The sequence below is a fragment of the Neophocaena asiaeorientalis genome, unplaced genomic scaffold (genome assembly GCF_003031525.2).
Source record: "Neophocaena asiaeorientalis asiaeorientalis breed wild unplaced genomic scaffold, Neophocaena_asiaeorientalis_V1.1 scaffold134, whole genome shotgun sequence".
Classification (NCBI taxonomy): Eukaryota; Metazoa; Chordata; class Mammalia; order Artiodactyla; family Phocoenidae; genus Neophocaena; species Neophocaena asiaeorientalis.
In genome coordinates this window covers 8,597,231-8,608,943 of record NW_020185339.1, presented here as the reverse complement: position 1 = coordinate 8,608,943, position 11,713 = coordinate 8,597,231, and the positions used below count along the sequence as shown (strand labels likewise).

General features: G+C 40.8%; 1 protein-coding gene across 2 annotated transcripts in view; it reads left to right on the top strand.

Moving 5' to 3' along the window:
• The first annotated feature begins 10,140 nt into the window (after nt 1–10,140).
• Nucleotides 10,141–11,713, top strand: part of GLIPR1 (GLI pathogenesis related 1) — a 33,310-nt gene continuing 31,737 nt past the window's right edge. Inside the window, exon 1 of one of the 2 annotated variants that reach the window (XM_024736504.1) lies at nt 10,141–10,230. The gene's annotated coding sequence lies outside the window, so the exon portion shown is untranslated. The remainder of the gene's footprint in view (nt 10,231–11,713) is intronic. The other variant, XM_024736503.1, reaches the window with a different exon arrangement.

The following is an 11,713-nucleotide window of genomic DNA, read 5'->3' as shown; positions in this document are numbered from 1 at the left end:
GAAAAAAATAAAAGTTCAAAGGAAACAGCTAAATTGCTGTTGAAACCACCATTTCCTTAGGGTAGAGCAAGTTCAAAATAATTTCCTTCTCAGAAGTGAGAAGTTAACTAGACTAAAATGTGTAGCTAGTTGAATAGTGTTAACATTGGATGTCTCAATGCTACAAGATTATATTGGCTACATTATCTCTTTGACCATTTATATCTTGTATTCCTACCTGTAAACACTCAGTTTATATTTAGAATGCCTAACAAGTTTAATTCAGGAATGACTAAATCTAGCAGTGTTATTCAGTATAATGTAAGCACTTCATAAACACAAGCATTGATCTATTAATATTTATCCATTTCTGGATATTTATTGATTTGGAAAGTACATTTATATCGTGTTTGAATTTATAATGATTTTGAAAACGTGGCCATCATAATTATCTTATGATAACTGGTACTGTATCAGAAAAAGACTGTTTAAAGAAAACATACATTAAATGATCAAAAATTCAAAATAAAATGTGCGAGAAAATTATTTAAATGGAGTTTTCTTTTAAAAAATGAAAGTGCAAAGATTAGATGTTAGTGATAAGGGAATAGGAATGTTTGAATGGGAAGTAATTGTATATAAGTTTATTAACAAATTTGTGTGTCTTTTTTTTTAACATCTTTATTGGAGTATAATTGCTTTACAATGGTGTGTTAGTTTCTGCTTTATAACAAAGTGAATCAGTTATACATATACATGTGTTCCCATATCTCTTCCCTCTTGCGTCTCCCTCCCACCCTCCCTACCCCACCCCTCTAGGTGGTGACAAAGCACCGAGCTGATCTGCCTGTGCTATTCAGCTGTTTCCCACTAGCTATCTATTTTACGTTTGGTAGTGTATATATGTCCATGCCACTCTAGACCTGTGCCACCTTGTAACTGTGGTGACTTGAATATGAATACTTGGATAATGACGCTGCTATATTTTAATTGTTATGCAAGAATATTTAGGACAGAATCTATAAAACCTTCTGATAATGAGGTGGACTAGGCTTGTCACTAAATTCATTCTAATTTTAATCTCATATTGATAAGAAACTAGAATTTACTATATAGTTTGGAGAATTATAAAAAATGAAATATTCTTATAAGTACAGTTTTATACACAAAGTTCCTAGTTCCTGATATTCCTTAACTGTATCAGTCCATACGTTTGTGTTAGTCAGTATATTCATACTGATCGTCATGGGTTATTTACTTAAAACATCACTGTCTAAAGAAATATAATGCAAGCCACACGTGTTATTTTAAATTTTCTTGTAGCTACTTAAAAAAGTAAAAAGAAGCAGGTGAAATTAATTTTAATACTAGATCTTATCTAGTCCAACAAATTCAAAATATTATCATTTCAGCACATAATCAATATTAAAAGTATTAAGGTGATGTTTTATACCCTTTGTTTCATACAAATTCTTTCAAATCCGATGTATATTTTACATTTCAAATACCTCTCAATTTAGACTAGCCACATTTCAAGTGCTCATCAGCCCATGTGGCTAGTGGTTATAACACTAGACAGCACAGATTTAAAGACTGAGCTCTCGAAAGTGCTTTACCTCTAGAGCACATCTTATCCAATATCCAAGTAAGCTTCTGTTTACTTTCTATGATTTGAGGTGGGGATTCCAAATTAGAGGGTGTATTGACTGAATGTTTGTGTCCCCTCCAAATTCATATGTTGAAGCCCTAACCCCCAGTGTGATGGTATTAGGAGGTGGGGCTTTTGGGAAGATGAGGTCGTGAAAGTGGAGCGCCCATGATGGGATCAGTGTCTTTTCTCTCTCTCTCCCCCTCTTCCTCTCCCTCTCCCTCTTCACCATGTGAGGACAGAGTGAGAAGGTGACCTTCCGCAAGCCAGGAAGAGGGCCTCACCAAGAGCCGAACCAGCTGGCACACAGATGGTGGGACGTCTCAGTCTCCAGAAATGTGAGAAATAAAATTCTGTTGATTAAAACATTGGGAAGAGCTGATTAAAAGCAGTGATGGGTTGTTACAGTGTGGACATTCTAATGCACACCAGGTGTGTGAGTCATTGGTATAAAGAAGAGAGATAACCTTAAGTTTAATTCACTTCTTTCATTTACTAACTGTGTGAACGTGAGCAACTTACTTAATGTTGGCCCCCAGATGTAGCTGTATAATACATACTTTCCAGGACCATAATGAAGTAAACATTAACTGAGAACAGGCTGGGTGATGCTATGCCATGTCATGGATCTCTGTCTTGTGAATGGACCATAGCGAACTGGCAGAAGATACCTGCCTCTTGGAGTAAGTGGAGTAGTCCAGCATGCGATTAGTAGGCTTCCCCAGTCTTGGGCAGGGCAGAAGCTAAAGGCAGAAAGTGAAGGCGCAGTGCTAAGGTAACTGCACGCCAGGCCCCTCAGCCTCTCCACGTGGCAGCTGATTTTCTTGCACACAATTTGCAGTTTGTACAGAGATCTTAGCTCAGTTGCTGAGGCCAGTAGTATAAACACTGAAGCATATGAGTCATTCTCTGAGGTCACCCCAGCAGAGAGGCCCCGAAGGAACTTGACGGAGTACACGGTAAAAACTTCTCTCTTGCCTTACGAAATCAGAACAGCGTTACTCCATAGTGAAACGGAAAAGGAAGCACCAGGCAGACTTTTATGCTGAAATTGAGTTAACTCAAATTTGGACTCTTATGAAATTAAGAAATGCAACAAGAGGAGGTGAACCCTCAGTAAATGCTTTCCTCTGAAACATATCTATGCTAAAGAAAGTGTTTAGAAATATTTATAGAAAGACAAGTGCAGCTATGTTTAAGAGTTTAGAAATCTTACGTTACTCAATTCTCATGTTAACATTATCTTTGAATTCATACTTTAAAAGTGACCGCTCTGTTTAAGTATGAGCAGAATTGATCCCAGTGCTTATAACGTTGCTTGGGTGCTGTTTCTTTTGCCATATCGTACAACAGATCAAAGGCAAAATTTAGAAATTCCACTGTGGCCTCCTCTTTGGACAAAATATGCCTCAAAGTCAGCTAAAGTTAGGAGATGATAAACCAAAATCCGGCATAGAAAGGGAGAGAAAACGGGAAGCACTCAAATACGCATATAGACAAGACACTCTCCCTGACCAAACTCTTTAGTCAGACCTCTCTAAGCCCTGTTCCTGACTAGGCTTTGACTTTGCATTCTTATCCCCATCCTTGCCAAATGTGCATAGCCCAGTTTTAGCAAGAATCCTGCCAAATCAGTTTAGAGAAAATCTCCCCCACTCTTCAGATCTGATCACTCTAAATAGCTCATCAAATATCTCCTCCCCCACCCTTGCCACCTGATTACTCTGGCCTGCTACTAGTAATTTTCCATCCACCAAATCTTTCCTCCCCAACTCTGTTCCTTGGCTATCAATCTTGGCTGCCTTGTATTCTTAATTGAGCTCAGTTCTAAACTGAAGTCTCTTCAGGGAAGCAACCTAAATGTCCATCAACAGATGCACGGATAAAGAAGATGTGGTACATATATACAACGGAATATCACTCAGCCATTAAAAAGAATGAAATAATGCCATTTGCAGCAACATGGATGGATCTAGAGATTGTCATAGAGTGAAACGTCAGGTAGAGAAAGACAAATACTGTATGATATCACTTATATGGAGAATCTTAAAATGATGCAAATGAACTTATTTACAAAACAGAAACAGACTCACAGGCTTAGAGAATGAACTTATGGTTACTGGGGGGAAGGGTGGGGGGAAGGGAGAGTTAGGGAGTTTGGGATTGACAAGTACACACTGCTATATTTAAAATGGATAAACAACAAGGACCTACAGTATAGCACAGGGAACTCTGCTCAGTGTTATGTAACAACCTAAATGGGAAAAGATTTTGAAAAAGAAAAGATACAAGTATATGTTAAAAAAAAAAAATTGTTCCACCTCCAATAATAAAGGGTAAATTAAAACAAAAGGAAAAAAAGAATTTCCCCGATTGCAATAGTTTCTGAATTAAATCTATCTTTACTGCTTTAACTAGTGTCTGGCTCTGGTTCTCTTTGACAATATGCACAAACAGGTACATATATACACATAGTTCTGATGTTAAACATAATATATGGTCTCAATGTCCATATGACGATGATGGAAGTATAAATTAGTACAAGTTCTGTGAGGGTAATTGGACATTCTGTATCTGAAATCTTTATAACACTCATACCTTGTTACTCAGTAATTCTATTTCTAGGAATCAATCCTACGATATATGCCTTATATATAAAGATATCCACAGCAGCATTATTTATAATAAAGAAAAATTGGAAAGAATCTGAATATCCAACAATAATTTGCTATGTAAGTTATGAGGCACTCATAGAGGTTTGAGGAAACATTGTGCAGCCCTCAAAATGTTTGTGAAAAGTCATAATAACAAAAAACATACTTATGAAATGGTGGTAAGTAGAGAAAAAAGCAAGACACTAAATTGCATAAAATTATGCCCTCATTTAACAAATTTCTGCATGTGTATTATATAGATTTTGAAAACATACATATGTATGTGAATGTATATATATGAACGTAAAACACTGAAAGAAGTACACCAAAATGTTAAAAGGTGGGGAGGGTCTCCTGAGGTGGACTGATAGATTTGTTTTTTCCTCCTCAAAAAGTCAGGATTCTTGGGACTTCCCTGGTGGTCCAGTGGTTAGGACTGCACTTTCACTGCCAAGGGCCCAGGTTCAATCCCTGGTTGGGGAACTAAGATCCCGCAAGACACTGGGTGTGACAAAAAAAAAAAAAGAAGTCAGGATTTTTAGCTGCAAACAAAAGAAGCCACTCTGGCAAAATTAAGCAGAAAAATCATTTATTAAAACAAATAAGGTAGCTGACAGAATGATTGAGGGGGCTGGAGAAACAATCCCCAGACTCAGCTTCCTAAAGCAATGCCCAGGTCTGGTTGATAAGAAAACCATCATCACCAATGATGCTATGTAAGAAATGCCAGCAACAGGACGTTTCTACAACTGCTGGCTGTCAGCAATTCTAGAAAGCTACTCTTAAACTGCAAACCCCAGAAGCTGTACGTGTCTGATGCCACCCATCCAGCAAAAATGGAAAAAACGCTGAGGCTATTTCCTCATGTTGCCCATCTCCAAGTGATCGGAGGATTGACATAACTGACTCATACTGTAAAAGGATAATTCTGACTGCTGGGAGGAGAATATAATGTAGGGGACAGGGGAGGAAGCGAGAAGACGGCTTAGGAGGTCATTGTGATAATCCAGGTGAGAGGTGAAGATAGATTGGTAAAAGGGGCATGGTGAGGAGTGGTTGAATTCTGGACATATTTCAAGGGTGACTCCGAGATGTTGGCCTGAGAATTTGGAAGACTGGGCTGTAATGTACTGAGATGGGAAAGATCATAGGTGGAGATTGTAACCAAGCAATGGGCTGGTGTGCCCGCAGCGCAGAAAGCCAAACTCTGACAGCAGGTGTTTGGAGCAAAGTGAGGGTTTATTGCAGGGCAATTTTGCAAAGCGTTGTGGTCTTATTTTAGGCAGTTGTGAGCAAGAGACAGTGAGGTGTGTGTTACTAATCTAATTTGATATGGTTGGCTCTGCTTGAGAAGAAAACTCCATTGTCTCAAGAGGAAGCAGTCTACACTGATATCAGCTACTTCTCCTCCTAATCAATGTGATCTGAAGGTCTCCAGCATTTGTACCAGAGCAGATGTCAGGTATAGACTTCTTTAGCTGTGACGTGTGTACCCAAGGCTCAAGCCACCAGGCAAGCCCTCCTCTTAATCACAGATCCTAATCAGTATATGCCTAGATACTTGTCCCAGACCCCAGCTACTGATTGTCCTAAAGATTAGGGATAGCTTATCAAAGGGACAGACAGGACTTCCCTGGTGGCGCAGTGGTTGAGAGTCCACCTGCCGATGCAGGGGACATGGGTTCGTTCCCCGGTCCGGGAAAATCCCACATGCCGCGGAGCGGCTGGGCCTGTGCGCCATGGCCGCTGAGCCTGTGCGTCCAGAGCCTGTGCTCCGCAACGGGAGAGGCCACAACAGTGAGAGGCCCGCGTACCGCAAAAAAACCCAAAACAACACAAAGGGACAGACAGTTAAGGGCACACTCCTCTGCTGTTTTCCCTGGTAACCAAAGAGCTAACCTGAGGTCAATTCCCTCTATAACTGGTAACTTCTCCCCTTTGCCCCAGTGCCCCCGCCCCTTACCCACCTCCCCGTAGCAAGGACTACTGCCATGTCCTGCCTGCTGTCTGCCACACACAGTGGGGTGTTGCTCCAGGACCTTGCTTCAGACACGGAAGAATCCCCCCCTACCCACTAAACCATTGACGTCTCTGTCTCCGTAAGAGGGAAAAAACTTTGTATTCTGTTTCAAGTTAATCACTAAAAGGATGTTGCCTGTAAGCTTAAATTATACATAAGGGTCCATCTCCCGGGGAACTCTGCCTCCCAGGTAATGAGCATTAAGCTAAAATACCTTTGTTTAGCTCACAGAAAACATCCTGACCAGGCCCACCTGTGAATGACAGCCGGCGGGAAGAAATTAACACAACCCCCCCAGAGGCTGATGGGAACCAGGAAATACGGGACTTACTTCCTCCCCTTTTAGTATAAAAGAAGCTTGAATTCTAACTCAGGCAAGATGGTTGTTTGAGGAGGAGCTCGTCATCTGCTTGGTCAGCCAACTTCCCAGATAAAGTCGGCATTCCTTGCCCTAACAATTCCTTTCTTGATTTATTGGCCTGTCACGTGGCGAGCAGTACAAGCTTGGACTACGAAACAAATTGTGGCACAGCCAGCCAGGATCCTTGCTTCTCTTGGCTAGCCGGCCTGATTGGGGAATTTTCGGGTAAGGCCCTAGCAGCTGCGGGATCACTTGTCCTGAGGATCTTTCCTTCAAAATTTCTCAAAGCCAGAAACTAACACAACATTGTAAAGCAATTATACTCCAATAAAGATATTAAAAAAAAAAAATTCCCCAGAGCAGCACCGGCTGCCCCAGTGCTTGGCATTTGGAACAAGGAATCAACACTTGGGAGCAGCTGACAGGCTCCATGCAGCAGGGTAAGTCCGTCCAGTGTGTATAGCTGGAAACTTTATTTCCTCTCTATCTGGGGCTTTTTCTCCGGAATAAGCGAATCTGTTTTGTATTTGAGTAGGGTACCTGTTGGAGAGAGAGTTTTTGGACTTTTACCGGATTTGTGAACTGGTTCATTTATTTGGATACTAGCATTTGTGTGTGCAGTTTGTGTTTTGTCTTGAATTGCTGTTTTTAAAAATGGGGAATGGGGCTTCCCTGGTGGCACAGTGGTTGAGAGTCCGCCTGCCGATGCAGGGTACATGGGTTCGTGCTCCGGTCCGGGAAGATCCCACATGCCGCAGAGCGGCTGGGCCCGTGAGCCATGGCCGCTGAGCCTGCGCGTCCGGAGCCTGTGCTCCACAACGGGAGAGGCCACAACAGTGAGAGGCCCGCGTACCGCAAAAAAAAAAAAAAAAAAAAAAATGGGGAATGTTTCAACTATCCCTAAAGAAAGTCCTCTGTGGCGCATTTTGGATAAGTGATCTGATTATAGCTGTGAACTCACGGGTGAGAGGAAGATGCTATTTTATTGTAACACTGTGTGACCACAGTACCTGTTAGGATCTCCACAAAGGGGTGTAGGCAGGGTTATCTTGGGACCCTGTGCACCATGTACTGCTACTGTTGCTGTGTTAATTACGTTGTTTATGGTCTCCTGTGTCATTGGTATGTGTAAAACCCCACGACCAAACTTGAGGGTTTATTTAGGATTTTCTGTTTGCCCTTTGCGTTTTTCATTTTGTTTAGTACTGTTTCTCCATTTACACCTGATCTTGGGTGGCCTCGGCCTGCAGAGGCTTGAAGCAGGGTTTCGGTTCCCGGCCAGTGATTGAGGTCGGGACACAGCAATGAGAGTACCAAATCCTAGCCACTAGACCAGGGGTCAGTGACAAGGCCCTGGCCCTATCGCTTTAAAGAAAAAGAATTCCCACAAAGACGGAAAGTAGTGAAACAAATAAAGTATTTATTAGGAGAAAAAAGAAGTACAGTACATGTGGATAGACACACGGGCGGGCTCAGAATCGCACCCTCCCTCATGGCAATTTGAATCACTTTTATGGGGCATTTCTTCCAGGTTTCCTTTGGCCAATCATTTTGATTTGCCTGGTTCAAAGTCTGTATTTGGTATAGCTCAGGATTTTCCCATGTGTGCACGCGCAGCTCTTAGCCAAGATGGATTCTACCGAAGAGGCCTAAGGGTAGGTTCGGGCAACTTGGCATCACTCCCCTTTTGACCTCCAGGGAGCCTTTCTGCACATGTGTAGTCGGGGAGGTCTCCTGACTTTGAAAATGAAGAATATGTGGTCTCTTATCTTCTATCTGGGCAGGGCCCAGCTTCCGCTCTCAATTGTCCTGTTATTCTGGTCTGGGAGTATCGAAATCTATTTGCCCCGAGGGCCCATCTGTCTCCTGCCTCACACCCAAATCAGCTTTGTGATATTTAAAACTTTTACTGATGTCAAATGGAGGAAAAGAACAGGAAAAAAACCCCCACCTTTCCTTGTTGAAGAGTGGGACATTTCCAGGAAGAAAAAGTTTCCACTTGGTTCCTAAAATCAGCAAAAGCTACAAATAGAAATAGACTTGTCTTTTCCATAAATATTAGTAAAAAGGGCTTAGCCATCTAAACAGGTGAGCTTGATTTCTCATCTGCCAGAAACCCAATTTGAATCCAATCTATTTTGTAACTGAGTTTTACATTGTTGTATCTGATTCATGGCTGAAATTTTGTATCTGATTCATGGCTGAAATTTTGGAATGGGAGCTATGAGGTCTGTGTTTGTAGGTGTGTTATAGATGTGTGGCATTACCGATATTAATTTGTAAAAGAGCTCTGCTTGATTGACTTAAAGGAAATTAAGTGCTTATATAAATGCTCAAAATATAAAACTGGCCAGAATAAATTTTGGGTTCATGTGATCTAGGAAATATTCGGTATTGAATTAATATCTAGTATTAAAGTTAGCTTGAGCTTGTTGGTTTGATTAATACAGACCTATCTTTAGGGTTATCAACATTAAGTATAATACTTTTAGAGGTAAATGAGGTAAAAGTTTTAGGTGAACTCTAGGAATAATTATGTTTTGGGAATGTCTATGTATAATAGTCTCTCCAGATTTTTGTAACTTTAAGTTAAAAGAATTCATTGACTATCTGGGTCATTTCAAATAGGACAAAATATTAGAACATAAGTTTATCAATCAGGAAATGCTGGTATGACAGTTTACAATTACTTGCATCTTGGTTTTCACTAGAGATTAAGGTTTTAAGGTTAAGAATTATAAGGGAAACATTTCAGTGTGAAAAAATGTAGGATGTTTGTCTTCAGCAAAGAAGGAATGAGGAATTGAAGCAGGAGGGAAGAGGACAGAGCACAACCTTTGGAAGAATGACATAGCCCGAGAACATGACATAAACTGATTAGAAACAAATGGGTCCAAGATGGCGGACAAGTTGACTTCCATGAGACCTTGAGCCTCAGTTTAGCTCATTGTAACACATCAGCGAGCTAAATGATATACCCACAGGCACCATGACAGTTCTAAGCCTGACCCTAAAGGTCAAAAAGTGAGCGGTGGCCCAATTTCTGGAAATCCCCACCCCTTCCCCAAAATAGCTGGAATATTCCTCCCGCACATTAGCCTATGAAATTACCCACCCCTATAAAAACTGACAACTCCATACCCTGGTGCCTTTCTCCCCTTCTGTGGTGGCCCACACTCTGTCTGTGTTTCTCTCTAAATAAATCCACTTCTTACCTATCACTTTGTTTCTCACTGAATTCTTTTTGCGATGAGACATCAAGAACCTGATGTTTCATTAAGTCCTGAAACCAGGTGTGTGATCTCAGTTGGAAGACTGTGGGTTTTGGCTGGATTCGAGTCCTGGCCGCTTGGGTTCAAGTTCCAGTCTGGGTTCAAGTTCCAGTCTGACGTGTATGGTTTCAGCCTGACAATACATTTTGTTAAAGGGAAAAAGGCGGTTCTGTCCTAGAGCTGGTTGTTTCTAAATGGAAAAGAAAGGAACAGATGAATAAGGATACAGAAAGTTGTGGAACGCTTGTGGAGGAGGAACGCTGAAAGAGTTTTGTGCATTGTCAGGATTGGCTAAGGTAATACTGAACTTAAGAAATAGAATTTTAAAGGTAAAGTGGTACAAAACCTGAATTTGGTTCTCTGAGAGGACAAAGGTTTCTTGAAATATTGAACTTAACGGTAACTGAGTTTCTTTAAGTGATCTGTATTTGCCATTGAGATCTTTTATTATCACTGGTTAAAATTTTTGATATTTTTGACAAGCTTCCCAAAGATCAAATTGTAAATGAAGCTCACTTGACCTCTAGTTAACTTTTGAGATTTTCCAAAGGGTCCCTGGAACACCTCAAATTATTTGGATTCTTTCAATCTCAGAGAGAGGAATATTAAACTAACTAGGCTTACTTGGTATGTTAAATTACGTGGGAAGCACTGTCAAATAAATGGTGATAAAACGTCTTAGATTATATCATGGGTAAACACTTAATATACGCATTCTGGAAATTATATGGAACTTCTAAAGTCCTGGAATATCCTGGTAAATGATATCACTAATACTTTTAGTAATTATCTTAAACTGTGTGTCACAGCAGTAACCAATTTTCTTTTCAATTGCATTGTAATCCTGGCTGGTTGATGCCAAAGCAAAAAGGCATCCCTTTAATGGTTAGAGATGATCAACTGCTATTTATAGTTTTACAGTGGCTTTTGAATGACTATAGCAATTTTGTACAGAAGCGGGGAAGAATGATGAAATCCTTTATGTTCAAGTATTTGTGCTATTACATCAGGGAAAATAAAAGGAAGGGAATGAGAGTGAGAATATGTTGCTTCAAACCTAACTCCACTGACTGAGCTCATGACTTCCCCCCTTCTAAGGATCAATTAGAAAATCCTGTGTTGACATAGAGAACTGACTTGTAGTTGCCAAGGGAGGGGGTGTGGAGGAGGGATAGATTTGGAGTTTGAGATTAGCAGATGCAAACTATCCTATATAGAAAGGATAAACAGGGTCCTACTGTATAGCAAAGGGAACAACAGTCAATATCCTGCAATTAACCATAATGGAAAAGAATATGAAAAAAGTTATACATAACTGAATCACTTAGATGTACAGCAGAAATTAACACAAAATTGTAAATCAACAATACTTCAGTAAACTTAAAAAAAGAAAAAAATCCCGTGTTTAGTTTCTGGGGCACAGGGACATGGCCAGGTATCGCCATCTAAGACCCAACAGGGCACCCAGTTTGAGCCAGGAGCCACCCCCAGGGCAAGGCACTTTCCATTCTGTTATCTTACATGAGGGCTAAATGCAAATGACCAGCCAGCTGGGTTTCTCAGACTTGTTTAACTGGAAAGATTGCAACACTCATTTATAGGGAGGGTCCTCTACACCTGAAGGCCAACTGACAGCACCCACAGCTGAGCCAACTTGGAGCCCCAATGAGGGAAGAATGCCCTTATTAGAGCACTACTTATTAGTGCATCTTGGCAGGGCTTTGAAAGAGGGAACCAAAGCAAAAGAGTTTGAACAAAATTCAAGAAACTCAGCAAAAA